At 40.1% G+C, this 27,317-nt stretch overlaps 1 long non-coding RNA gene across 4 annotated transcripts in view; it reads left to right on the top strand.

The window, feature by feature from the left end:
- Window positions 1-27,317, top strand: part of LOC140599736 (uncharacterized) — an 86,856-nt gene that overhangs the window by 20,513 nt on the left and 39,026 nt on the right. For all 4 annotated transcript variants that reach the window (XR_012002720.1, XR_012002716.1, XR_012002717.1 and 1 more), the window contains exon 2: window positions 9,927-10,010. This is a non-coding gene — a long non-coding RNA (uncharacterized lncRNA). The remainder of the gene's footprint in view (window positions 1-9,926; window positions 10,011-27,317) is intronic.

The following is a 27,317-nucleotide window of genomic DNA, read 5'->3' as shown; positions in this document are numbered from 1 at the left end:
ATGAGTCACTTGCAGATGTGGGGTGGAGACCCTGAGGGTTCTCTCCAAGTGGCCTTCTATGAGCAATAGATGGATTTCTGCCTTGAAGGGAATCCTACAGCATGAGTTTTATAGGACTTAGTGTTGGCTTTGGCTCATGGATCAGTAGCAGCATCTGTTTATAATAAAATGGAGTGTCTGTGCCCTGACTCTGTTTGCAAAGGGCCAACCTGCTACAGCCGTTCAGAGTGGACCAGACCATTAGCCTAGCTGTCCAGTAGAGAGCTACATGCCAATTCTCCGAAAGGAAACTAAGACAAAACAAAACCCAAGACAACACCACTTCTTAACAATAGTAATTAAATGCCTTTTATTATGAGAACTTTTGAATATACACAAAAGTAGAGATTAAAGTATAATAAACTGCCTTTGTACCCATCACTGGGGTTCCAAAATTAGCAACTCATGGCCAATCGTCTTTCATTTACAGCTCCCTGATTCCCCCCATGCCTTGGAATATTTTGAGGCAAATCTCAGACATCATATCACTTCATCCTCACACATAAAAAAAAAAAAAAAAAAAAAAAAAAAAAAAAGAAGACCGTTTAGGATATTGAACCAGAGAAAACAAAACCAAAACTAACTAAAAGCATCTAGGGTACCTGTGAACTCATGAGAAGCCTCTATAAAAAAATTGGGTGAAGAAACATGCAAACTGTACTCCCTGTGCCAACTCTAAGGCAACTACTAGGGACTCATCTGGCCATGAGTCTTCAACTCTTTCACAGCAGCAATGGACTAAGAAGTAAGTTTTATGCTTTCACCATTTGATTGTACTTGACCAAAACACCATGACAAAGAACATATTAATAAAGGAATAAGCTAGAATCTGAGAACCTGGTTGGAGTCTGAGAGGGGACCCTGGCATTCCTATCAACTTAGGGAGTATGTTATTGATTCTCAGCTATATCGACCAGGGACTTCTACACTTCTGAGAAAAAATGGCAAAATTGGTATAGAAAAAAATAATAAGGCCCAATTTGATTTCCGAAAAGGAACCCAGAGAAGATTTCAGTGGCCTCTCAGTTGCTTTTCATTGTCATCTTGCTGGGGAGTGTGGTGGATGCCCATTCCCTTCCCTCCCTGAGCATCCCAGATGCATGGGGACAAGCCACTTAGATCATTTTTGAAATGTTGCCTACTCCTGATAGAGATACCATCTAAATGAGGAATGTGAAACGAATAACTTTTTTGCTGTTGTTGTTGTTAGGAACTTGAAGTTCTAGAATGTTATAGCCAGCAGTTCTACACATTTTTTTTCCCTTGGAGATCCTAAACAATTTATTTCTTTTACATATTTTGCTCAAACAATTCTATTCTTCTCTATTACTACCTCCCCATGCATCAAGTTCAACTTCCTTTTTCTTTTCTTTCCTTTGTTTCTGTTCTAATGATTTTCATTTGGTAATCAGTGCCATAGGAAAAGACACAGCTTTAACATTAAAGTGATTTTTCTTCCACCTAAGTAAACCATTAAAGACAATGGAAAGGAGAACAAATGTGCTTTTCAAGAGCTGTTTTTCCCTTCCATTGTATCAGCTCACTGCAGATGGCCTGTGTACAATTCACTTTTGACTGAATCATAATAAATATGAGACAATGTGGTATAAACCACTTTTTATAATGTGATGCTCACCAATAAATTCCACTTAGAGCCTTAAATCAAGTTGGTGCAGATGCAAAAATTATGTAAAGCTGGTGGTACTTGCTCTTGACCTTGTGCAGGTCCTCCTGGATTTGACTCAATGAACTTTTTCTTCCCTAATGATCTAGCAGTTATTCCTATCAAGAGAATACAATGGGGGCGCTACAAGGTGGGGAAGTGAAGCAGTGATTCAGAGACCACCAGGGCCCTTAAGAAGATTAATTTGTATGAGGAACCTGAAAAGTTGGAAAAATCTCAGTGCATTTCTGAATACACATATTCATTTTGAGCTGATTTCTGTTCCTCTTGTGCCCTGTAAAATTTCAAGGAATGTAGTTGAGGTCTGGAGATTTCCACAAAGAGATTAAGTGAGGCTATAAACTGAAGAAATAGTGGTTTTGTGTAACTGTTGGGCATGAAATATTTTCAATACCAAGATGCCCTGATTTTCAGTATGGAAACTGAGTAAACACCCTATAAACATTTAGGGAATACTTCTATTAATGCTCTTAATAATAGGGCATATGAGTTTAAGTCTAAAAAGGACCTGCATCTGTTATCTTTACTTGGAACAACGTCTGAGTCTATTTTTGTACTATTTCATTAACTAGTCAGTGAAGCGGCTAAATTTTCTGTAGACAGCTAGGTCCGACGTGTTTTGTTGAGGAGCTAACCCATTTGGGAATCTTAATGAACACTCTTACTTGATACATGCTGGATCTCATTATACAAGCTAAATACTTATAATCTTTCTACTTTTAAAAGAAGAGGGGTCCTCTTGGCCCCACGAAATCCTGAAATGTTCTCTTGCAAAGTGTCAGGCCTTCAGCTTTAGAGCAGGACGACAAACTATTTCCTGGCTCCTTCTTGCAATCTTGATGGTGCACTGAATCTGTAGCTGTTTGGCAGGGGGGAGCTTAGTTACCTCTTTCAGACTGCTGTGACTAGGGAATTTCATGGAGTTTTACCACAAATTTGAGCATTTCTAGCTGAGAATGGCCCCAGGGGGAATGAGAACAGGGCAGGATGGGAACAGGTATATAGTGGGGTAGGCCTGAGGGGCAGCCTCATTTGGGCTACTTAAGCTATGTGGACTCAGGCAAGGGACTTCCCCTCTTTGAACCTCTGTTCTCCCTTGTGAATTAAGGATAGTATTACTTACCTCCAGGGTAGATGTTCAGACTAAATGATTTCACAAATTGGTATGTAAAATGGAAATAGTTATTTTATTATCATCATGTGGTTATAGAGTGGCCCAGCATCCCTGAGGGATAAATAATAGGCACACAACTTTGAATGACAGGGAGTTTTATGGTTTTAGCACCCTTGCTTGCCCCCATCACAAGGCAATCCTAATTACAAAGATATTAAATAAATGTCTCTTTATGCTAAGGAGAAATTTTATTTCTTAAACAATAGTAACTTAACCTATGATAAACCATATAAATATTATTCAGGCTAATGAGACATGGAGGATGTATTTGGGGACAGATTTACTTCCTGACAAAAAACATAAAACATGTTTGGGATAAAAGCCTTCTGACCATCCCCTTCTTTGTTAATTGCAACAATTATGTGAAACATGATGCTAGAGCTCTAGCAGCCATCTTGCAACCATGAGGCAATTAGCAAGAAATGTCAAAATGCTGAAGATGGTTGAGCTGAAGGAAGGAATAAGTATGATTTTTCAATAATAAAATTGAGCTGCTGAAAGAGCTGAATTCACCTACTTCCAGACTTCATATTTGGGCTTTGGCTCAAATATCCCATTAGATAGCTTTTCAGTTATTTACACATGAATCTATTGGCTACCTAAGGCAACATTCAAAGTGGAGTGTGGCAGGGTGAAAATGGAGGAAGCCTTTTCAGTTAGGGAGGATGAATCAGGTAAGGAAGAAAGGTTAGATGAACATTTCAGTTATAAAGACTAGAGTATGCAGTGATCCAGAGGCACAGTATTGAATGGAGTGTTTTAGAGGCTATGAGTAGTAGTCTAGCTTTAGTTAAATATCCCAATGTCCAGGACGTGACTCTAGCATTTAGTGGTTGGGATGTTAACTATCCAGTAGTGTGAGGGTTGTGAAATGAATACAAGCATCAAGCAGGAAACCTGGGTGGAAATTAGATCTTAATTGTCTACCTTGTTGATATAGCATATCCCATAGAGACAAGAAAGCTTCTTTTCTTCAAATATTGAAAGGGAAGAGGTGATTTCATTTCTTAGAGGTGAGAGGCTACCACCATGCGTAAAGAGTAAGAGGTGGGGGCCTCCTGACAGGCCACTCTTCCGAATATCATTAGAATTGTCTTCTTACACACTTCAGTCCCTCATTCAGAAATTTGTCATTCTTATCATTAAAACATTAAAAGACAACAACCTAGGAACAAGGAACAAAAAATCTCTGCTAATGAAAGGCTGTTCTTATGCTTAGAACAGATCCACTCTCTGTGCAGTAGATGAATTCTAATAGGAAACTCCAGGCTAAACCCTTTATGTAGAATAGCTCATTCCTTTAGAATTTTAAGGACTAAAGAGTGGGCATATTTATAAATGTAAAATGTAAGATTTTTTACATTTACAAAATGTGGAAAAAAGTTGAAATATTTGGTTTTTTTTCTGATTACAAAATAATATGTGTACCTGGTAAAACAACACAGTCTATAAAGTGAAAGTTCTCTACAATTTCCTTCTTTTCAGGTAAACACTATTAATAGGTTGATGAGGGACACCTGGGTGGCTCAGCAGTTGAACATCTTCCTTTGGCCCAGGGTGTGATTCTGGGGTCCTGAGATCGAGTCCCACATTGGGCTCCCAGCATGGAGCCGGCTTCTCCCTCTGCCTGTGTCTCTTCCTCTCTCTCTCTCTCTCTTTCTCTCTTTCATGAATAAATAAATAAAATCTTAAAAAATAGGTTGATGAATGAAAATGTTTCTATTGATGAAAACAACATGTTTATTTCCATGCATGAATGGATAAGACCTATTTTTACATCTTCTGGAATTGTACTATATAAGGGAAGCCATCTCTTATAAGCACAGTGGAAGATTTATCCCCCAGAGGAGGCCAAGAGGAGGACTTTTGCTTCTTTTATTTTTTCTAGGTCTCTGAAGGGTAAGGCTGATGTGCTGCTGATATGCACCAGTCCAGCTGCAATCTGATTAGATTTGGCAAGCATCTGTTCAAATTGGTTGATGCTTGTGCCCCCAATACTTACATATCTTAAAAATTGCCCCTCTTGCTATGGACTGAATTGTTTCTCCTCTCCCCATTCATATGTTGAAGACCTGACTCTCTAGAGTGACTCTATTTAGAGACCAGGTCTTTATAGAAGTAATTCAGGTTAAATGAAGTCATGGGGGTGGAGTCCTGATCTAATAAAATTAGTGTCCTTATAAGAAGAGAAACCAGAGATTTCTCTTTCTGTCTCTCTCTTTCCATCATGCAAAGACATAGCTGGAAGGTGGCTGCCTGCAACCCATGGAAAGAGCTCTCACCAAACACTGATCCTTGGCACCTTGATCTTGAACTTCTACCTTCCAGAGCTGTGAGAATCGAAGTTCTGTTATTTAAGCCACCTGGTCTGTGGTATTTTGTTATGGCAGCCCTGGCTGACTAAAAGATCCTCCTAACAAATATTGATCCTCCTTGGAAATTCCATCAGTGCATTTAGTTATCTTTAGGGTATAATAGCTTGAAAGAAGATTGTGAGTGAGGGAGTGAGTGTGTGTGTGTGTGTGTGTGTGTGTGTGTGTGTTTGGTGGCCATTGGCAGTTTATCTGCCCATAAGCAATAACATAAAAGCAGATTTCACATTCAAATTTCAATAGCATCAACTTTCTAGGTTCTGCGTATCCAAGGGGCCAACTCTGCCTTCTCTGAATAGCCTTGGGTAGAAGGAAATCCCGCTCAGCAACATTTTTACCAGCCAAGGGATAAGCCAAGGCCACAGTTCACAGACATCTTTCTTTTTTTCCCCCTCATCCTCAAGATCTTAAAGCTTGGGTAGGGAAATAAAAAAGAAAATCTTCCCCATGGATAGTGTATCTCACTGTCTCTTTTGTCTGGAGATAAACCAAACAATCATTTTGGACAGTGTATTCTGGAATGGGCCATGGAAACAGAAGGGGAGAGACAGAAAAACAATTTGCTTCAGGCCAGGCCATAGTTGTTGCAGAGATTTGTATTTGTGCTTATTATTTTTTTTAATTAAAAGTATTTGGTTCTAGTTGTCCATGGGGGATATTTTTCTTTTTACGTTTAGAAACAGGTGAATGTATTTTCTGATATACATTGACATAACAGGACATAAATGAGCTAGGTAATGTTGAGACTTGTGGTTTGTTTGGTTTTTCAATTCAAATTTACTTAAAATCTTGTTGCTTGACAAAATATTCTCAGAAAAAGATTGCTTAACTTTCTTGAGAAAAGTTGGACCTTCTCGTGTTTATCTGAAGATACCTTTATTTTGCAACTGATTGTATTTCTTTCTTGATATGGTTCTTCAATATTTCTTATAAAAAGTTTATTGGTTTTTTATTTATTTCATTTCAAATAGCCATTGAGAGGTTTCTTATGTAGATATGAAATTTCTTTGGTTAGATTGAAATTTATTTTAGTATATTATACAAAGCTACTTTTTACTCATTGCTGGAAAAATCTAAAGAGTAGCTTACTATATCAACACCCCCTGAAGGGTGGGAAAGACCCAAGCCTCAGTTATTTAATAGAAATTCCAATTTTCTCCTTGCCGATGTTCATACCCATTGAGATTTGTCCAGAATGTCCTCAAGATGCCTGTGCACCTTGCTCCCCAAAATGACCACACCATGTTTAGAATAGAATGAACTTTTCTTTGCCATGCATGGCAGTTGCAGTTAGAATTTTCTAGCATGAGGAGAAGGGAGAAACTAGGTTGTTCATGCCCTTTTCCTGAGCCATGGGACAATTTAAGGTCCTATGGCTCATTATATTTCATGGTCATGGTGGCTTCACCATGATGACTGGTTGTCCATGTCTCCCTTCACAAAGCAAAGCCAGGAAGATCATCAGTGGGAAGAACCTTCATGTCCCTATTATCAAATGGCCTATTGTTCCCATGTCGCATTTGGAGAGAATATATTTCATATATTCTCTTTCTGAATGCAGCAAATTGCGGTTGAAAACTTCTGTCATTTATAGGCCTTTTATCCTCTTGGAGAAAACAAAGCCACAGAATCTCAATGCTGTGAGCCTGTGGCTTCAGACCATGGTGAGTTTTTTGGGAAAGTGCCAAAAAAGCTTGTTTCTGGAGGAGAAACATCAGCATTTTTCTTGTGGAACTTTAATTGGAAATAGGATGGTAGTTCAGCCTAGACAAGAGATCAAAATGAAACGAGCTGTGTTTTCATCCTTGTCCCTTAATGGACCATAATCCTGGTCATAAAAACCCACCACTTAAACTTTGGCAGTCTTGCTTTCCCAGGAAGCTTTATTACTAAGTATTAGCTCGACTCAAGACATAGCTTCTCCAAGCCAGGTTTGAGCCAAGGCCATGGGGGAAGAGAATGTGTTTGTGGGCAAGTCAGGGCTCCCCTATGGTCCTGCAATAGCTGTGCAGTGGTCCTCCGAGGCCTGATGACATTTTTCTGCGTGGAGAGAATATGTGTTAGTCCATTCCTTACAAACTATATCTTGGGCCAAGGACACAAAAGGAAGCATAGAGAATTCTGAGCCTCAGGTTTTTCTGAGAGTGGCAAGCCAATACACAACTGTAAAACACTTCAAGCACATTTCCTCCCCCCTTCAAGTGAACCCAGCATGCTCTGGATTGTGCAAAAGGGTCAGGACGTGCAGGGCACCTAAGGATGGTGTTCCCAATCAGCTCTTGCTCGTTTATGCCTAGTGCTTGGTCTGTTTATCTTTATGCCAATCCGTCAACTCTGGGTGCTCTGGACCTTGGTGCTTGGCCCTGGATGTTTCCTGGTCAGATTGATCTTTTCCATTCATCCTGCCAATTAGGTCTTTTAGTATGTACCCAGTTGCACGCTGAACAAGCATCCCAGGTTCTTGCCATACCCCTCGGCTTCCCCCGATAGTAATGAGGAATGGAATTTATTCCAGCCAAACTTCACCTGAGACTGTTTTAGGTAGCCTTAATGGTCAAAAGTGGACCCACTCCAGGGGCTACCTAGACTGAGGATGAGCCATACTTCTAGAATTCCAATAAAAGATCATTCATATCCAGATTAGGAATTTCTCTTTTCTGCTCCCTCCTGCAGCTTAAAAAAAAAAAAAACACACACAATGGAGATGAAGTGTTTTCACTTAAGATGACTAAGTCTTATTTTTCCAAATATATTATTAAAACATTTAGATTTCTGTTGCCCACCCTTCTCACCCTAGAGCACTTTTCAGATCCCCCAGAGGAACACTGACTGCTTTGCTGCACTGCGCCCACTCCACAGCAATGGGGTGAAAAGCCAGCACAGCCCTTCCTGGCTAGCTTTCAGAGGATGAAATGAAAATCATTTCTGTGCCTGAAATGAGAGGGGGGATATTGTGTAGGCAGGAGGCAATTATCCAGGTTGGACTTGGGCCAGGCCAGTAAGGTTCAGTTGCTCCTCTTGCAAAAATTACCATCTGGTCTTTAATGACCCAGAGTGGTCAGGCTGGCATTAATTTACACCTCATCTCAGGAAGGCACCTCTGAGAATGAGAATGCCTGGTAAGGTAATACTGTTCCTTGGCTCCAAGGGAAGGGGTTGGTGTTAAGTGGGAACTGTTTGTTCACAAGACAGTGTGTTCTAGAATGAGGGCAGGAGTTCACAAAGAGGCCACCCTTTGAAACAGAAAGCAGTAAGAGCCAACACAAAAGGGATGAGCCCCGACACTACGGACCCATCCCTGAAGAGGTGCTAGGTCCATTTGTATCATTTACCTGTTCATTTGGCAAAGGTTTATGGGAAGCTTACCAAGTGTCAAGTACTGAGCACCGTGCTGGCAAGCATGGTGGCACCATGGCATACAGTGACAAACAGGCAGTGGTCTCTGCACACAGTCCAGTGGGGATGTAGATATGAACACATGTTTTCACAGAGGTCTGTTCAAGGTGCTATCACAGTACAAGAGAGGCAAGGAACGACATTTCCTGGGTTTGGGGGTGAGTGTAGCATGAATCAATGTAAGGAGTTTTCAAAATCCATTGAAGGTGACCTAAGTATTAAAAGATATGCTTTAATACAATATTTTTTAAAAGTTATTATAGTAGTTTACATTTATTTGAGCCTTACTATGTATCAATTGCTCTTCTAAGCACTCTCTCTATATTATGAATAAACTAGATTAATCCTTCCAACAACCCTGTGAAGGAGAGGCTATAATTATTTCCATTTTCCAGTTGAGGGAAATAAAGCATGGGGAGATGAAGCCAGTTGCCCCTAGAGACTAAGGGGCAGGGTCTCAATTTGTACTCAGAACAAGACAAAATTACATAAAACAACACGACAAAGAAATCAGTATAAACCAAAAGATTACCTTGTAAAATGATGAAACTTGGTTATTAATGATGAAATATATTTTGTTAATATTAAATATATTCACAAGGAGACCAAACCTGGTGATTCTTTCCTTTTGAACAATGGAATATTCCTTAACATGCGTTATGAAGAGAAGATGAAGCAGTTAACTACAACTTTGAAAAAGTCTTGTTTCAACAGCTATTGAAGATTATTTTGCTCAATACAAATATCTTTAAACTCTACAAATAGTTGCAAGAAACTAGTTTTAATTAATTAGTAAATTTGGAAAATTCAGTGAATTTGAAAAATTCAGATAATTGGGCTCTTTGGCTATTGATTTTGAGCAAATTAGTTTTTGACGAACTGATTCCCTGTTACTGACTTACAGCAAATTGTCCCTCCTGAGAGAACTTAAGGTGAGGGCCTTCTCTTGTCCCTGTGGTCTATGGGCTGCAAAAGCCATCAAAGAGATCTACCAATGTGACATGATAAAGAAGAGGTGAGATGGGTTCTGGACAAGAGAATTCAAGGGCTGCAGCTCTTCAGGACTTGAGGAGAATCAGTATTCAAACCCAGTGTAACTCCAAATTCCATGTCTTTTCTATGATGCTCTTTTGCCTCACAAAAACATCGAGAGCATCAAGATCCCAGTGAAATATTTGCAGACCAAGCTCTGAAATCTCATTAGGGCTCCTTCCTGGGATAGCCTTGTAGAACTATACTTACTATGTCCTATCTCTTACAGATTTCATGCAGAGAGCCTGGAAGCAAATGTGAAGGAGATTAAAAAACAAAACAAAGCAAAGTAACTAACGTACCCAGTCCCCAGGTGAGTAATAGATAATGCTAGAAGATACACTGCCAACTCTCCTGAGAGCCTGCTTGACAGGGCCAGACATGGGCTATGAGACCTCCTACAGCCCCCTCCAGTCTTGTGCATCTGACAGCTGATGGATTTTGAGGGATGTTTATCGTTGGTTGGATCATTGACTCAGCTGTACCATCTCGAAGGGCTGCCAGGGATGTGGCCTCCCTGAAATGTTGCCATAAGATCCTTCCTTCTTTGCATTTCTGTACCCATCCTCTTTAGAGTTTCCTAAAGAGATTCTTTGGAATAGGTTCTTCCAGTTTTTCAGCACATCATTCCAGTGAGCCCAAGCTGTGCCCAGCATTACTACACCACATCAAATAGGCGTTGATGCCATGTTGGCACAAATTTGGTGCTGCTCTGCACACACTGCACGTGTCTGGCTTGTACACATAACAACACTGAGCTTTCATTAGGGTATGAGGCAAGTCCTAGCACTTCTTTTCCTGCCAGAGTGCCCTAATGGTAATAAATTCGAGGCACTAACATCACCCTGGTTAGCATCTCTTGAAGGCAAGCCCTCCTTCCAAGGATGTTGTAATGTGTGGCCCTTTCTCTTGGGCATTTCTGCATTTTATATCTATTACATGTGCCTTGTGGTGGAGCTCTCCTTTTTTTCCCCATAAAGCTTTTAATAAAGTACGACATTCTTAAAGAGTATTTTCATCAAAATCCTCTTTGGTGGCTATCTAATGATTTTTTTAAAGCATAAAAATAGGCTGTTAATACTGGAAGCATTCTTTAAACAGACCTACCCTTTGCCAGGGGCCCTGGAGAATTCGTATTTCAAATGGCAGTCCTGTACGGGGGAAGCTTTCATGGCTGGAAGAACCATTCTGCTTTATAGTTCTGAAAATTTGTTTTTGAAACAGGTTTTCATGGATTTACAATACTGTATCAGCCTGGCGACCAGAACCTTCTGCAGTTTTGCAAGATTTTGCTCACTTCTCTTCTCCCAATATCACCTTCATCATGCATCACAAATAGCTCCAGGGGGTCCCCATTTCCGCTGTCGTGGCAAAATATGGTACAAATTAAACCACCCTGGTGGTATACGGAGAACTGCCAACATTTTCTTTTTTGGTGCTTTTATCTTCAAAAGGGCAGAACTGGCCCTAACCATGTGTATTATATTTACCTCTCGCACATACATGGACAAGAAGAGTTAACCAGAACTAAGCCATCTGACATTTCTCACCACAAATTTGGTAATATACACAGTACAAATGCTGTAGCAGCTCATAGGTCTGTTTTGCTTTGCAAGCCACCTTGATGTGCAAAGTTCTATTTTCAAGCTAACGCTTTGTTTTCATTTGTCAATGCAATTTTGGCCTTACAATAATACAAAATTGAAGTGTTTTCGTAGTGCTCCAAATAGAACTATCAGGAAAAAAATTGCAACTGTTAAGGATTATCATGGGCCTTCAGTTCCAAGATAGTAATTAAATTGATGTTACCAACTTGTTTTTCATCTCAGGGTCGTTTGGTTTTAGTTGTTTTGTTCTACATTTATTATTTGGAAATAGAAAATAGAAATGGTTTGTGTATGTGATATGACATCTTTTTGAAAGAGATATATTTTTTTATGATTTGTTTATTTATTTGAGAGAGAGAGAGAGAGAGAGAGAGCACACAACCAGGGGGAGTGGCAGGCAGAGGTAGAGGGAGGCAGAGGGAGAGGGAGAAGCAGGCTCCCTGCCGAGCAGGGAGCCCAATGCAAGGCTTGATCCTACGACCCTGGGATCATGACCTGGGCTGAAGGCAGATGCTTATCTGACTGAGCACCCAGGTGCCCTGGAAAGAGATCTTTCTATTGGTGATGTGGGAAACGGCGATGAGTTGGTTCCCATTGCAAATGAATAAGTGAATGAATATGAAAACGTTTAATGTGCCTCTGAACTTGAGGAAACATATTGAGGGTTTGGGAAGATAGGGAGGTGAGTAGAAGCACCCTACAAGACAAGGGATATCTCTGGGCAAATGGTGTGGAAATGATTTCATCTCCAGAATTCCTACAATGATAGAGGAGTAACCGAGAAAGAATTGGTTGTGTGGATGGCAGGGTGAAGGGAAATAACCTGGGAAGAAAAATAATAACCTGAAAGGAAATAAAATAACATTTATGCATTAGATTGTTGGAATTATTTATGAATTGTTGGGTTTATTACTAAACCAAGAATGAGGAATACTCTTGTGCATAGTAATAGATACAAAGTATGGTTCCTTCACAAAGTCAGCTGTGTCTAAGTCATGGCCTTCCTCTAAGAAGTTTGTTCTAGAAAATCAAGAGGAGGAATTCCTTCCACTTATTATCAAGGAGTGATGTTGGGGAAAAGAGCACAGCATTTGTCATGTGCCTTGAACATCAAGTGCTATGGCCCTGCTGCCAGGCGGAGAGAGGCTCTCTGGGGACATAATTTCCAAAGAGAATCTTCTCTCACATCACATGCCATCTCTGACCACAGTAACACGTCTTTAGCTTTTACATATTCTCAAAAGAGTGCTCTTTTTTCACGGTAGAAACCATTTTTGCTGCATTTGGAAATGGGCTTTATGAATTAATGAGTCCCCGTTCTGTATTTCCCGGCCGACCTGGATATGCTCTTTACACAGCACACTCTCCTTTTAAGTCAGTCAGAAGAGGGAGTAATAGACTTTAAAAAAAAAAAAAAAAAGGAAATCAGAACTTTTATTTTAGTTTCCTAGTGGAGGAGCTTTTAAAAGTTACGTACATTTTCAAAATAAAACAATAGGAGAGAGCAGATGGTTCTGAACCGCTGCGTATGCACTCCGTGGCTTTAATGGTCACTGCCGTTTCACCGAGCTTGTGCCACTGTCTTTATAAAGTACAAGTGTCTGGTGACATTTGTGCAATTAGACGCATTCCTGTGAAGAAGCATATTGATTGAGCTGCTGTAAAGATATTGGGAATCTTCTCTTAAAAATCATTTAAGGAGGGCAGCCTGGGTGACTCAGTGGTTTGGCACTACCTTCGGCCCAGGGCGTGATCCTGGAGACCCGGGATTGAGTCCCACATCGGGCTCCCTGCATGGGGCCTGCTTCTCCCTCTGCCTGTGTCTCTGCCTCTCTCTCTCTCTCTCTGTGTGTCTCTCATGAATAGATAAATAAAATCTTTAAAAAAAATCGTTTAGGGAAACCCATTTGTTAAAGAGAATAATCACCCCCTTACTTTGTATTGTAAGCAGAGTGTGCGTCTTCTCTCTTCCCTTCTTCCCTTCCCCTTTGCCTTTTTGATTCAATAGGGACGACTTTTTGCCATATGCTGGGCCAGGAGGTTGTCCTTCTCCACAGGATCGTGTCCTCTGATAACTCTAATGAGACAGTGAAGGGTGTTACGAAGAGGTTTGTGGTGGTGTTGTTATTTAATAACTACATGTTCGGTTCCTGTTTTTATGGCTAGTCTTGAAGAAACCTTGAAACTACTTGCTTGCAGAATTCACACCTGGATCCCATTGTTGCTCATTCTGCTCAAGGCATGATGTAAGTCAGGATTTAACCCCCTAGGAATTTAGGTCAAAATGATGCCTCTTAGGGAGTGAATGCCTCAGGTACTTGCCGGAGTCTTGGGGAAGACAGCCTGCTTCACGGAAGTGGCCCTCTCCTCTGGGGAGAGATCGGTAACTAGGAATGCACTGTGGTAAACTCTGCTGGACACCCTCCCAGCATCCCCCTTCCTTCTGTCTTCCCTAACCCTATTTGGGGAGGTGATGTACCCAGCTGCAAAGTGTCCCTACCTCCCCAGTGAGATGATTAGTAGAAATTTGCTGGAGATTGGAAGGAAAGATTTTGCTTTTCTGCTGTAGGCTGGTGTCACTTTCTTCCATTCCCCTTTCTGTCTAGAACAGGAGCCTGGGGGTAGACTGCCATCTGGGGACCATGGTAAGAAGCATGTGGATGAGGTGAGCAAGTTGGGGACCTGGCTCATGCTGAGGAATTCCTACACTTGCCCAGATCAGTCACTCCAGGACTTCTTATTATGTTTGGGAAATAATTATAATTTTTAAAAAAGACTTTATTTATTTATTTATTAGAGACACAGAGAGAGAGGCAGAGACACAGGCAGAGGGAGAAGCAGGCTCCATGCCGGGAGCCCAACGTGGGGCTCGATCCCGGGACTCCAGGATCATGCCTTGGGCTGAAGGCGGCGCTAAACCGCTAAGCCACAAGGTGGCTAATTATCATTTGCCCTAATTATCATTTGATTAAGTTGGTAGAGTCAGATTTCTGTTGCATGCATAGAAATGCAATTTCAAACGGACACCCGCACATAGGAAATATGACCATGACTTCTGGTAGCATCTCTTGAGTTAGAGAAACCTTCTCAGAGAAACCTGAGACAGGCACTCAGCCTTCCAAGCAGTGAATATCCTTCTTGAAAATAATCCATATTTTCTATGGAGGACATGCTGGAAATGTTCCTAAAAAAAGGAATAAAACCCCTCTTATTCCCAATCTGTGCTGACAAAGTGAAGTAGAGAACTGAGGAAATTGCCTGGAGAACGCTGACTTCTCGGGTTCAGCACAGGAACTACTCATGAGATCAAGTCACAGATGATTTTTAGGCGCTTTATGGGGTCATTTTTTTTCCTTGGCAGGTGTAGATCTGCTTTTACTGTCTAGGAGTACTGCATAAATAATCCAAGAGAGTTAGGTTTGTGTAGCTTTATATTTTAAAATGCTTTTGTTGTTTAGCTGGGACGGTGCCACGTGAGGGTGGTTTACTCTGAGGCAAGTAAGCAGGGCATGGGATGCTATCGCGGTGCCTTCAAATACTCAGAGAGCACCGTGCATAGGAGGGGCATTAAAGGTTGGTCTTTTTGAGAAGTGACAGATTACCTAACACAGTAATCCACGCTATCGGACAAATTGGTTTGAAAAGGAAGACAGCTGGCTTTGGTCCAACACCAATAATACCATTAACAGCAGTGGCGGAATGATGCCAGGAGGGCAGGGGGAGGCCTGCGTGGCAGACGTGGATCTGGGCCAGCCGAGGCGAATAGGCCCAAAGAACATTTTTCCCCCTTGTCTTTCTGTTTACACTTGGCATTTGGCGGCCACAGAAGGGCTGTTAACATCGGCTGTTGTATAAATCTAAACAGGCAAAGAACAGAACCGATCTCGAAGATAGAGAATCGTCCAGCAATTCATCCTGAACACAGAACTCCAGCATCCCTCATGCTCTGTGAGGCCTCCCGCTCCACCACATAATTTATGACTCCCACATCCTGGCATTTCGTTCAAACCCAAAGCATTTGACAAACTATATTTAAAAAAAAAAAAAAAGTTTTCCGTGAGTTGGTGCCTTAGCGGGAGGAATTTATGATGAGTTGACTTAATCCTCGCTTTTCAGAGACTTCTAAAAAAAGGTCTTTCTCCAAACAACGGAATTATGTGTAGCGGACCGTAGAGCAGGCGGTGGGTGAGATGTCAGGGCTGCCGGTGGCCGAAGTCTCAGCGAACGGCTTCGGGAAGGCCTCTCTGTGCAGCCCGGGCCCGGGCCTGCCTCCCGCCTAATTGCGCTGTCTGAGGCCTGGCGGGCGGCCAGCTCTACCTGAGCCAGCTCTGCTCCCGGGCCCAGCCAGGTTGCCTCTGTGTTCGCTTATTACAACTAACCGCTGTGAAATCATTCACAGACCTTGGAAATAACAGATGTAAGGTGATTTATTTATATATTTTGACTAATAATCTTAACTTGTCATTTCGTTTTTAAAATTTGATAAACGGACTGGGAATTTGAAGAGGGAGCTGTGTGTGTTAAATTTATAACCCTGCTTCCTGGCATTTTGGAATTGGTTATTGCTTTTGGATTCCTTTTTTTTTTGTCAGAGGTGTGTGTGTGTGTGTGTGTGTGCACGTGTGCATGTGCATGTGTGTGTGTGTGTGTGTGTAGAGGGTCCCCTGCTCACTCTCTTCTGATTTTTCTGCTGCATCAGCATGATGTTATAAAAGCAATCTTTGAGAGGTGGAGGCTTCCCAGGATGGACACATTGGTGTTTTTCACGTTTTTATGCATCAACAAAGGGGGAAATGGAAAAATGTGGGTAGTGTTTTATTAGTGCAGTTTTGCGGCCCTACCCAATATAAAATCAAATGGCATTTTCAGCAACTGTTGTTATTTTGATAGGCAAATAGAACATTCAAACCTGCCCCTCACCAGTAGATTTCCTTGTTTGTTTTACCAGCCATCGCCACCTGCGTAGAGTTCAGTAATGTTCACGACTCTACATCACCTTGACCTGAACAGACATTCTTATCTTCCTAATCCTTGTCTATTTTTGCCACCAAAGAGACATGGGTGAAGAGCCCTGAGACGAGTGTTCGAATTTTCCATATCACAGTTGCCACCGCTCGAGGGAAAAATAAGCGGACAATTATTTTGACTAAATGCAGTTGACTGATACATTTCCTGCTAGTCTCTACCTGTGAAGACATAGGTCTATGTGGCTTGGGTAAACAGCAATCTTTCTGGCAAAGAAAATGAGAGGTGGGACAATTACCTGCATAATTCGGGTAAAAACTACTTGCCCTTGAAATATTTTCAAAGGGAAATGGTTTTGTGGGCATTTTTAAATTTTTTAATTTTTTATCTTATTTGTGAGGACTTTTTAAGATCAGAATCTAGCAAACTTTCTGGAAAGGGCCAAATAGTAACTATTTTAGACTTTGCAGACCTCGATAGACTCCATTGCAATAGACTGTTGCTGAAGCAGCAGTGAAACAGCCACAGAGAACACTTAAAAGGGTTAAGCATGCCTGTATTCCATAAAATGTTTTTTATAAAAAGAAGCAGTGGACTGGATTTGGCTGGGGGGCTGTAGTTGCCAATCCCGGATTCAGTCCCATGTCCTCATTTTACTGATGAGCAAATGGACCCAGTGAGATGCAGCAAATCACTCAGGATCACCCAGCCAATCATGTGAGGCTAGAATCTCTAACTTCTGGCTCCCAGATGCCAGATTCCTCACCCAGACAGCTTCCTTAAGATACTCCCTGTGGATCTTCGTTCTTGAAGTTGTGTAAACCTAGACAGCCAGTGATTGCTCTGCCTTGTGGGAGTAGCAAGTGCATGTGTAAGGATGTGCCCATGGAGAGCTGACCAATGCTATTTATGGACGTTAAAATGAATCAAGATATAAGAAATCTGAAGTATGTGCAAGCTACTTATTTTCAAAATCAGTAATGTTTTTATATGGTCTTTTCTCCTGTCAATCTCTTAGGTTGTCCAAGCTTTCCTGTATACGTGCTGGGGGAGATCAGGGTCTGGGACTGGCTCAGAGTGTTGACAGGCTGTGGGAAAGGTCTCAGGCAGAGGCTAAAAAATGGAAAGCTGACACTTTATGAAAGCGAAGAAGATGACATGGTCTGGGATGTGTGAAGAAGTGAATAAATGGGGTGTTAAAGCTGATTTAGGCTGTGAAGCCTTTCTGGGGTTCAGAACTCATCTGTCAGGGACTGTTATTACTTTGGTCTGCCCATGCCTGTTCTGTGAGCCATAGCAACTGGGGCAGGATTGTCCCATGTCCCCACTGGGTCAATCGGAAGTCTTCCCCACAGAGTTAGAACACGGTTCTGGCAGTGAGGGTGTTTTTGTATACAGTGACCACGCTCTCTATAACAAAGAAGGCCCCTTGGCAGGAGAGAAAATAGCCAACAGCATACAGACCCAGAGAGATAACAGAAAGTGTTCTGGTGCCTGGCTTTCCTCTGTCGATGCCCAGATCAGCTCTGATCCCTGCAGCCCTCCCTGGCTCCATGAACCACAGCAGTACCTCCCCAGGCCTTGATTTTGCTTGACCAATTTCTAGTTGAATATCTGACACCCCAAACCAAACAATCATGTTATTTTTTTTAACCATATCATTGGCAAAAGTATCTGTCTTCAAATGTCAGGTTGTATATAAAATCTATATCTTCATATAAAATCTGTTTCTTTTTAGCAACACGGGTGCCTGCTATATTCCTCTGACACTCATTATGCTCCTAAGAGAAGCAAAAGGTAACTTTCAGTATCTTTTTAGGAAGAAGTGTATAATTGTATCCAGAACTCTATGAGTTTATGTGCACACACTCATAGGACACACACATACAATCCTATCTACTCCTCTCTCTTAGTCTGCAAGAAAGGTTGCTGTTTTGAGACACAGCTACCTTTCACAAAAAAGAATAAATAATAAAAAGAACCAAGAATAAAACTTCTACAGGGGTTTAAGCCACCATAGGAGGATCGAGCAGTTCTTTTAAGGGTGCTTTTATTACATAAGGGAATCCTTGGAGATTTGGATTCCTAGAACCATATAATTGGTCTCCTCTGATAAAGTGAAACAGAAGCTCTGTGAAGAAAGCCAAGTGGAAAACTGGAAATGAATATAATCCGTGTTCACAAACAAACTATACATTTCAAGGACAAAGATTCCATTTGATACACCAGTTTTGTATGAGGCAGTCCGTAACACTCTTGATAAATAGCATATTTTCAAGTATCTTCTTGACTCTGGGCAATAGCTGTGCAACCAAGCCAACAGTAGAGACAAATTTGTGGAAGAAAACGTCAATCCTTTTAATTTCTAGTAGTCAAGACATAAGACATTCTTTAGACTGCTTAGAACTTACAAACAGCAAAGTTCTCAATCTGAAGTATACAGCTTGCTTAATGAATTTTGATGTGGGATCACCACTCAATTCAAGATTTGTAATATTTCTAGCACTCCATAATGGTCCCTCACCTCCCTCACCATAAATATTCCCACCAAAGATAACCACTATTCTGCATCCTTCACCGTACATTAGTTTTGCCTGTTCTTAAGTTTTGTATACCTGGAATCAAATGCCATGTACTCTTTGAGGTTTGGCTTTTCTCACTCAATATATCTGTGAGAATCATCCATGTTGTTGAATGTAGAATTATTGTTTTCTTGGCTTGTTTTTTTTAAAAAATATTTTATTTATTTATATTAGCTATTGAGACAAAGAAAGTGCTCGTGTGTGAACCCGGGAGAGAAACAGAGAGGGGAGTGAGTGAGGGAGAAAAAATCTCAAGCAGAGATGTGGGACTTGATCTCCTGACCTGAGCTAAAACTGACAACTGGTCACTTAACCAACTGAGTGACCAAGGTGTCCCTATGTTTGTTTCTTTGTCGTCTTTTGTGTGTGTGTGTGTGTGTGTGTGTGTGTGTGCGCGTGTTTTGTTTTGTTTTTGTTTTTGTTGTGGAATATTCCATTTTATGAGTATACCATGATTTATTTAACTATTTTGTTACTTATGAAAATTTGGGTTTTTAAAGTTTGGGGCTATTACATGTTAAAGTGTGCTAAGAATATATATATATATATATATATATATATATATATATATATATATGCTTTGGTTTTATTTTGAAGTAATCAATGTGGGGCTTGAGCCCACAACTCTAAGATCATGAGTCATATGCTTCAGCAACTGAGCCAGCCAGGTGCCACTCTTGTATATATTTTTGGGTGGACACATGTATCTTTTCTCTTTGTTAATATACCCAAGAGTGGAATTGTTGGGTCATAGCACAGGCATATGTTTAGATTTGGTAGATACTGCTAAACAGTTTTCCAAAGCGATTGTACTAAATAAAATACACTACACCTGTCAAAAATATTCCATATCTTCATCAACACTTGGTATTGTAAGCCCTTCTAATTTTAGTTCTGTTGATGGTTTTGTACTGATATCTCATTGTGGTTTTCATTTGCATTTCTCTGAAGACTAGTAATGTTGAGCAACTTTTATATCCTTATTGGCCACTTGGCTTCCTTTTGTAAAGCTCAAGGTTTTTGCTCACTTTTACAAAACACGGGGTTGTCATTTTCCTTATTGATTTGTAGGAGCTCTTTATATATTCTGGGTATTAGTCATTTGTCAGATTTGTGAATTATAAATAATTTTCTTTAAGTCTATAGTTATTTATTTATTTATTTATTTATTTATTTATTTATTTATTTATTTTAAAGATTCTATTTATTTGTTCATGAGAGACACAGAGACAAAGGCAAAGACATAGGCAGAGGGAGAAGCAGGCTCCCTGCAGGGCCCTGATGTGGGACTCGATTCCAGGACTCTGGGATCACACCCTGAGCCAAAGACAGACACTCAACCACCGAGACATCCAGGTATCCCCAAGTCTATATAGTCTTTTAATGTTGGGTTATGATAAACAAAATGTCTTTATATTAAGAAAGTTCATTTTTCAAACTTTTTAAGTCATGTTTTTTGTGTTCTGTTTAAGAAATCTTTGCCCACCCCAAGTTATGATAATATTCTCTCATGTTTTCTTCTAGAAGCATAATTATTTTGACCTTCACGTTTAGATCTATGATCTGTATTGAATCAATTTTTGTACATAATGTGAGACAAGGTATCAGAATTCATTTTTCGATATGCAGATCCATTTGACCCAGCATCATTTATTAAAAAGATTCCTCACTGAATTATAATGTATCATCATTGTAAATCAGATGACTGTGTATGCATAGGTCTATTTTTGGGTTCTCTATTTTTTCCATTGGCCCATTTCTTGATGCCTGTGTTTCCATTACTATCTTTACTGCTTTTGTTATCCAATTACAGTCTTCCAGATTTGATCTTTAAGATTTCCATGGCTTGTCCTTTGAATTTTCATATACATTTTAAAATTAACCTGTTAGTTTCCACAAAAAGCCTACTGGGATTTTGATTGGGATCACATTGGATTTACAAGTCCATTAGGAAAAATCAACATTCTAATGATATTGAGTCTTCTAATCCATGAAAATGTTCTATCCCTTAGTCTATTTCAATCTTTCAGTAGTTTCATCAATGCTTTGTAATTTTTGGTGTATAGATCTTACACATCTTTGGTTAGATTTTATTCCTAAGTATTTCATGATTTTTGGTGCTTTGTATCTGGCATTTTAAAAATTTATTTCTAATCGTTTTTAGTGTACATATACATACAATTATATTTTGTATCCAACAACCTTGCTAAATTAACAGTTTGTAGTTTCATTTGGACTCTTTCTGTATACTTAATCAAGTCCTCTGAATACTGATGTTTTCCTTTTTCTTTTTCAATCATTTTACCACTTAATTCTTTTTCTTACCTTATTATACTAGGTAAGAGCTCTAGGTATAATATTGAATAGAAGGACTACAAGAGTGTTGGTTGTAGAGTTTTGCAGATATCCTTGATCAGATTAAGGACTTTCTCTGCTATTTCTAGTTTGCTGAGAGCTTTTTATTTTCTTTAAATCATGAAGTTATCAAATTTTATCAAATGCTGTGTCTATGAGTATATTTGAGATGAGCATATTTATTTCTCATTTATTCTGTTCATATGATTAATTACTTTATTTTAGAATGTTAAATCAACTTTGCATTCCTAGAGTAAATCCCATTAGGTCATGATCTGATATCTTTTTTATCTACTGTTAGATATGATTCATTAATATCTTGCTTAGGATTTCTGCATCTGTAGTTTTCTTATGCCAGGTTCTGATACCAATATTATGATCTTCAACAAAAAGTTGGGAAAAGTCTTTTTTTCGTCAGGAAAGTTTTGTGAAGAATTCACAATTGAAGCCCTTTGAGCCTGTGATTTGTTTTGTGGAGAGTCTTTATGGATTTATGTCTTGAATAGATGTGAGAATATTCAAATTTTCTATTATTCTTATGTCTGTTTTGGTAAATTGTGTTTCCTGAAATTTGTTTATTTCACTATATTTTCAAATTTATTGTTATAAGGTTCTTCATAATATCGTCTTATTATCTGTTAAATATCTGTAGGATTTCTGGGGATATCCTCTTTTTAATCCTTGGAACTGATTACGTGTGCTTTCTCTCTTTTTAAAAATCAGTCTTGCTAGGTGTTTATGAATTTTATTAATCTTTACAGAATACCAGGTTTTTGGTTTGTTGATTTTTCTCTATTGCATATTTATTTTATCATTGATTTATGCACTTACCTTTATCATAGCTTTCCTTCTATTTATCTTGGGATTTAATTTGCTGGTTTTCCTTCAAGTTTCTTAAGATGGAAACTTATTTTTTTTAAAGATTTTTATTTATTTATTCATGAGAGACACACAGAGAGAGGCAGAGACATAGGAAGAGGGAGAAGCAGGCTCTCTTCAGGAAGCCTGATGCAGAACTCCATTCCTGGACCAGGATCACACCCTGAGCTGAAGGCAGACGCTCAACTGCTGAGCCACCCAGGTGCCCCAAGATGGAGATTCAGTGTTTCTTCTCTTAAAATTTATGCAGATGCTTAATATACTCATTTATGTTTTAATATATGCACTTAAGTCTATAAATATGACTTTAAGCACTGCTCTAGCAGCTTTCCAATGGTTTTGATATGCTGTATTTTCACTTGACTCAAAATGTTTTTAAATTTCCATTTTGATTTCTTTGATGATCTATGAGTTCTTCAAAAGTATATTGCTTAATCTCCAAGTATTTGGTGATTCTCTATTTCTCTGTCTGATACTTATTTCTTACTTGATGCTACCGTGATCAAAGAAAATACTTTTATTTCAATCTTTCGAAATCTGTTGAGACTTCTTTTGGTCCATTTGATGGTTTATTTTATTAATGTTTCATATGCTCTTAAAAAGAATGTGTATTCTCCAGATGGTTTTAAATACACCCATTAGGTCAGGTTGGTTAATCAGGTTTCAAATTGTCTATATTTTTTACTGATCTTTTACCTGCATGCTCCATCAGTTACTTAGAGAGTTGTTGCAAGCTGGTGCCAGTCTGGCTTTGGAGAATGTGGGCTGTGTAGCTGCAGAGGCTAGCCCTGTCATTATGGAATATGGGAGTGGCACTACCTGGAGGTGTGGGTTGGGACTTAGGCTGGAAATGGATGTCAACCTTAGGTCTTGGGCCTCAATAGGCTAGACAGTGTCAAGATGAGCCAGAGGCCTGGGTTAAACATTTAGTGCCATATTTGAATGACAAGTCAAACTCTGTTATTTATATAATTGGCTTCTGGTTGGATTTTTTATTTCTTTGCTCTGCTGTTTCTTCTTTAAGTAAGACCATAAAAACACCAGCTTTTCCCAGGCCACGGAGCACACACGAAGGTCCTGGCCAAAGTCTATGTGAAGACCCTGAGGAATGTGAATGTGAATAAGCATAACACAGATCCTGGGAACTATATAGTAATTGCTTTTTACCTATGGAGATTTACCTCCTTTGTAATTTGTGATTTGGGAAGTGGCTGAGTTCATGGGTTCCAACATCTCCCCTAAACTTATTTCTAAGTGGTGAACATTTCCAGGTGGGCATATGTGCTGACTCCAAACTGTGGCTCTGGGCTTGGTACCGGTGAGGGGCTGTCTTAAGCGTAGATTTCTTTGGAGCATCTGGATGGGGAAGAACAAAGGCTTTTGAATTCAGAAAGATCTAGAATTGAATGCTGTTTTGCACTTTCTTGCTCTGTGGCAAGGACAAGAATCCCAAGCTATCCAAGCCCAAGTGTTTTTATCTGTAAAATCTGATTCATAGGATTTGTGGTTAGGATGAATTAGGAAGCTTCTAGCACGGTGCCTGGCTGTAGAGAAAACTAGCGCATAGTAATTCCTCCTCCTCCTTTCAGTGTCTCAAGTGAAAGAACTGAAGAATGACTATTTTTGGGGGGTTTAGTGTGAAAGATAAGAGTACGGGGTTGGCAGAGGAGTCCAGTACTTGAATAAGGCAGGGAGTTGAGAGGATTGGGGTGCCCAGGACTGAGGCCTATTAAACCATACCCAAGTTTTCTCACAGAAGGAATGAGGACTGGTTCACAGCAATATTTCTCACAGAAGGAATGAGCCCGTTACCTTCATTGATGCCAATGCAGTTACTTGCCTCAGGAGAATTGTGAGCCCGCCAGGAAAGACCTGACTGGTACTCCAACTTCTGCCCAAATGTAGAAAAGGCCCTCACACATAAGAACTCGACCCAAATATAATTCTACTGTTTTACTTTTGCACAGGACTGGGATCTGTTAGCACTCATCGAGTTCTGAGAGCTGCAGTAAAGCACTTCAGAGGAAAATGTTCTTGCCAGCGACTGAAGGAGGCCTGGTAGTTTGGGCTCAGCAGGAACTCCAACAGAAGTGGAAGCAATGGTTCAGGCTGGTGGAGGGCAAGTCAGGCACGAAGACTCACTTTGAAGGCTCGTGTGGGAGATTCTGTTAGCCTTAGCGTTTCTGGTAGGGTATCTAGGTTGACCTGGGGTAATGGAGAACAAGCATCCTGGGTAGCTATGAGCCTGCCTAAATTGTGAGAATAAATTACAGGCAAAGCATGAGGCAGGTACATGTTGTGTAAGGTTTAGTCCTGGGACAGGCTGCTTTGAAGATTCCAGAGGCTCCTGGAGAGAGCTTGGTGGGAGATTAGGTAGCAGCTGATTAGTGATATCTGCCGTGGAACAGGGGGGAACCTGGTTGACCCCATGGACTCTTTCTTTATTGACTTTTTTTTTTTAGAATTTAATTTTAATTTTTCTCAAATGAATATATTTATATAATGGGAAAAAGGCAACGATACTATAGGGCTTTCAGGAGAACAGGGGTCCATAATCTCACCTCTCCCCATACCTGAGTCTTGCTTCTACCCCCATAGCCCCCTCTCCAGAGGCAAACCACTACTACCTTTTACAAGCTATAGATTCTTTTTTTTTTTTTTAAAGATTTTATTTATTTTTTCATGAGAGACACAGAGGAGAGATAGAGACATAGGCAGAGGGAGAAGCAGGCTTCCTGCAGGAAGCCTGATGCGGGACTTGATTCCAGAACCCTGGGATCACGCTCTGAGCAGAAGGCAGACACTCAACTGCTGACTCACCCAGGTGTCCCCTATAAGCTAGATTCTTATGTCCATATTTCTTTTCTTCTTTTCTTAAGGAAGAATTCAAACAAGAAAGTTGAGAGGATAGTATGAGAAACCCCTGGTCCCATCACTTGGCTCCAACCGTTATCATCACATGGCCAGTCTTGTTTCATTTCTCTCTCTCTGTACTCCCAGATGAGTCATTTCATCTCTAAATAATTTACTATGACTCTACAAATAAGGAATCTTGTTTTTAATATAAACATATACCATCATGCCTTAACATCATCAAATATCTGATGTTCTAATGTATTTGATGATCTTATCATTTTTAAAAAGATCTTATTTATTTATTTGACAGAGAGTGACAGCACAAGCAGGGGGCAGGGGCAGAGGAAGAGGGAGAAGCAGGCTCCTCGCTGAACAGGGAGACCAATGTGGGGCTGGCTCCCAGGACCCCAGGATCATAACCTGAGCCAAAGGCCGACACTTAACTGACTGAGCCACCAGGCACCCCGATCTTATTTTTTTTTATCTTATCATTTTTAAAAGATACTTTGCCTCACAATTTTTAAATAATATGCTTATATTTGAGCCACTTATTTTCAAATCCAATAGCATGGGTACTCTCCCATCTATAGGGATTCCCCATCTATTTTAGAATAAGTCTGCAAATCACTGAAGGGCATAAAAGTGGCTGCAGGTGAGTCCTGATGGTTTCCCAGCTGGGGTCTTCTCCCCTGTGGCTTTTGCTATAGATGCTGGCATTCCAAGCAGCTGTGCCCTGAGATTAGGTAATGTGTGGCTTTGTGTTTTAACTTTGTGAATGAGAGCACAGTGTTGGAGACCAGCGTTGTAAAGTGCACTTACATAATCACATTCATTCATTCTGGACACCAGGAAAGTGGCAGTGACAATGCCAATTGTTTCTGAGGTAGCCAGTGTGGTGTAATGGAAAGATATTCTGGGCTTTGGAACTAGAGATCTGGGGTTTAAGTCCATGCTCTGTCACCTAGCAGCTATGTGACCTTGGAAAAATTACATAACCTCTTTGTGTCTCAGTTTTCGTATGTATGATACAAGGATCACAATGCTTACCTCCTAGGGAAGTTGTAAGGACTCAACGAAACAACACACACAACACACTGGAATAATACCTAGCACATAGTAGGGACTCAATAAATTCACATGTCCTCTGTCTCTCGATATAGGCACATAGATGCTCATATATGTGTGTGTGTGTAAATATATATATTTCCAAATATAATATTTGACTTTTTAGAGATAGATGGACAACAAATCCAACTCAATTTTATCTTGCATATTTACCATTGTGTTTATTAAAAAATTATCTAGCCTTTCTACTTAAATCTCTACTTATGACCGCCTAAAATAATAAAATATAAAGAATTCCTTTTAGTAAAACGTCCTCAATTCAAATTAAGGATCCAAATGATAGAATTAAAAAAAAAAATAACTGGGTATCCCTGGGTGGCTCAGCAGTTTAGTGCCTGCCTTTGGCCCAGGGCACGATCCTGGAGTCCCGGGATCAGTCCTGCATCGGGCTCCCAGCGTGGAACCTGCTTCTCCCTCTCCTGTGTCTCTGCCTCTCTCTCTCAATATGTCTATCATAAATAAATAAATAAATAAATCTTGTAAAAAAAACTTATTACTTTCACATAATGCTAACTCATTGAATGTAAATTCTTTTCTTTTGGCTGGCCTTGCTTTAATAGCCATGCGACTCACATAGTTAAAAGTGGCTCATTCAGGGCTCCTCTGGTTGTAAGAGACAGAAAGATGGCACCAACTTCCTTAAGCAAAGAGGAATTTTACTTGCTCACAAATGTGGGAAATCTAGAGATGGAGTTGTTTCTAGTTAGGCCATGGTCCAGGGGCTCATCAATCAAGCATTGTTAGATTTTCCTCTTTCTTCTGCTGTCTTTCAGCTCTATGCCTTGGCATCATTCTGTAGTTTCTTCCAATATTCTAAGGTTCCAATGTTCAGGGTAGCCAACTAGCATCTCTAGCTGTGTTTTCCTCACGGCCCTCAGTCCCAGAGGAAGAGGAACTCTTCTTTCCCAGGATCTGCAAATCGCTCAGGGAAAAGACTCATGTTGGCTTGCTTTGGTCATGTGCTCACTCAGATGGTGAGAGCACAGCATGGGGACAGGGTTGGTTGCTAGGATAGACAGCAGGACCACATGGAAGGAAAGAGGTGATTCTCCAGAGGAGAAGCAGAGAGTTGATACCATATATGGATACTGTTTAAGAAAAATAATTGTATCATTTACATAATTTGTCAATTGGTTATTGGTTATGCTAGCACAATCAATATATTATAATTATTATCCACATAAAAAGGTTGTTTCCAGTTGAGCTGCAAGGGTAGAACATATATGGATTAGCTAAAGTGAAGCCTTGCTC

The sequence above is a fragment of the Vulpes vulpes genome, chromosome 7, assembly GCF_048418805.1.
Source record: "Vulpes vulpes isolate BD-2025 chromosome 7, VulVul3, whole genome shotgun sequence".
In the NCBI taxonomy this organism is placed as follows: domain Eukaryota; kingdom Metazoa; phylum Chordata; class Mammalia; order Carnivora; family Canidae; genus Vulpes; species Vulpes vulpes.
Note: the sequence above shows the minus strand (reverse complement) of the source record. Positions and strands in the feature narration are given on the sequence as shown.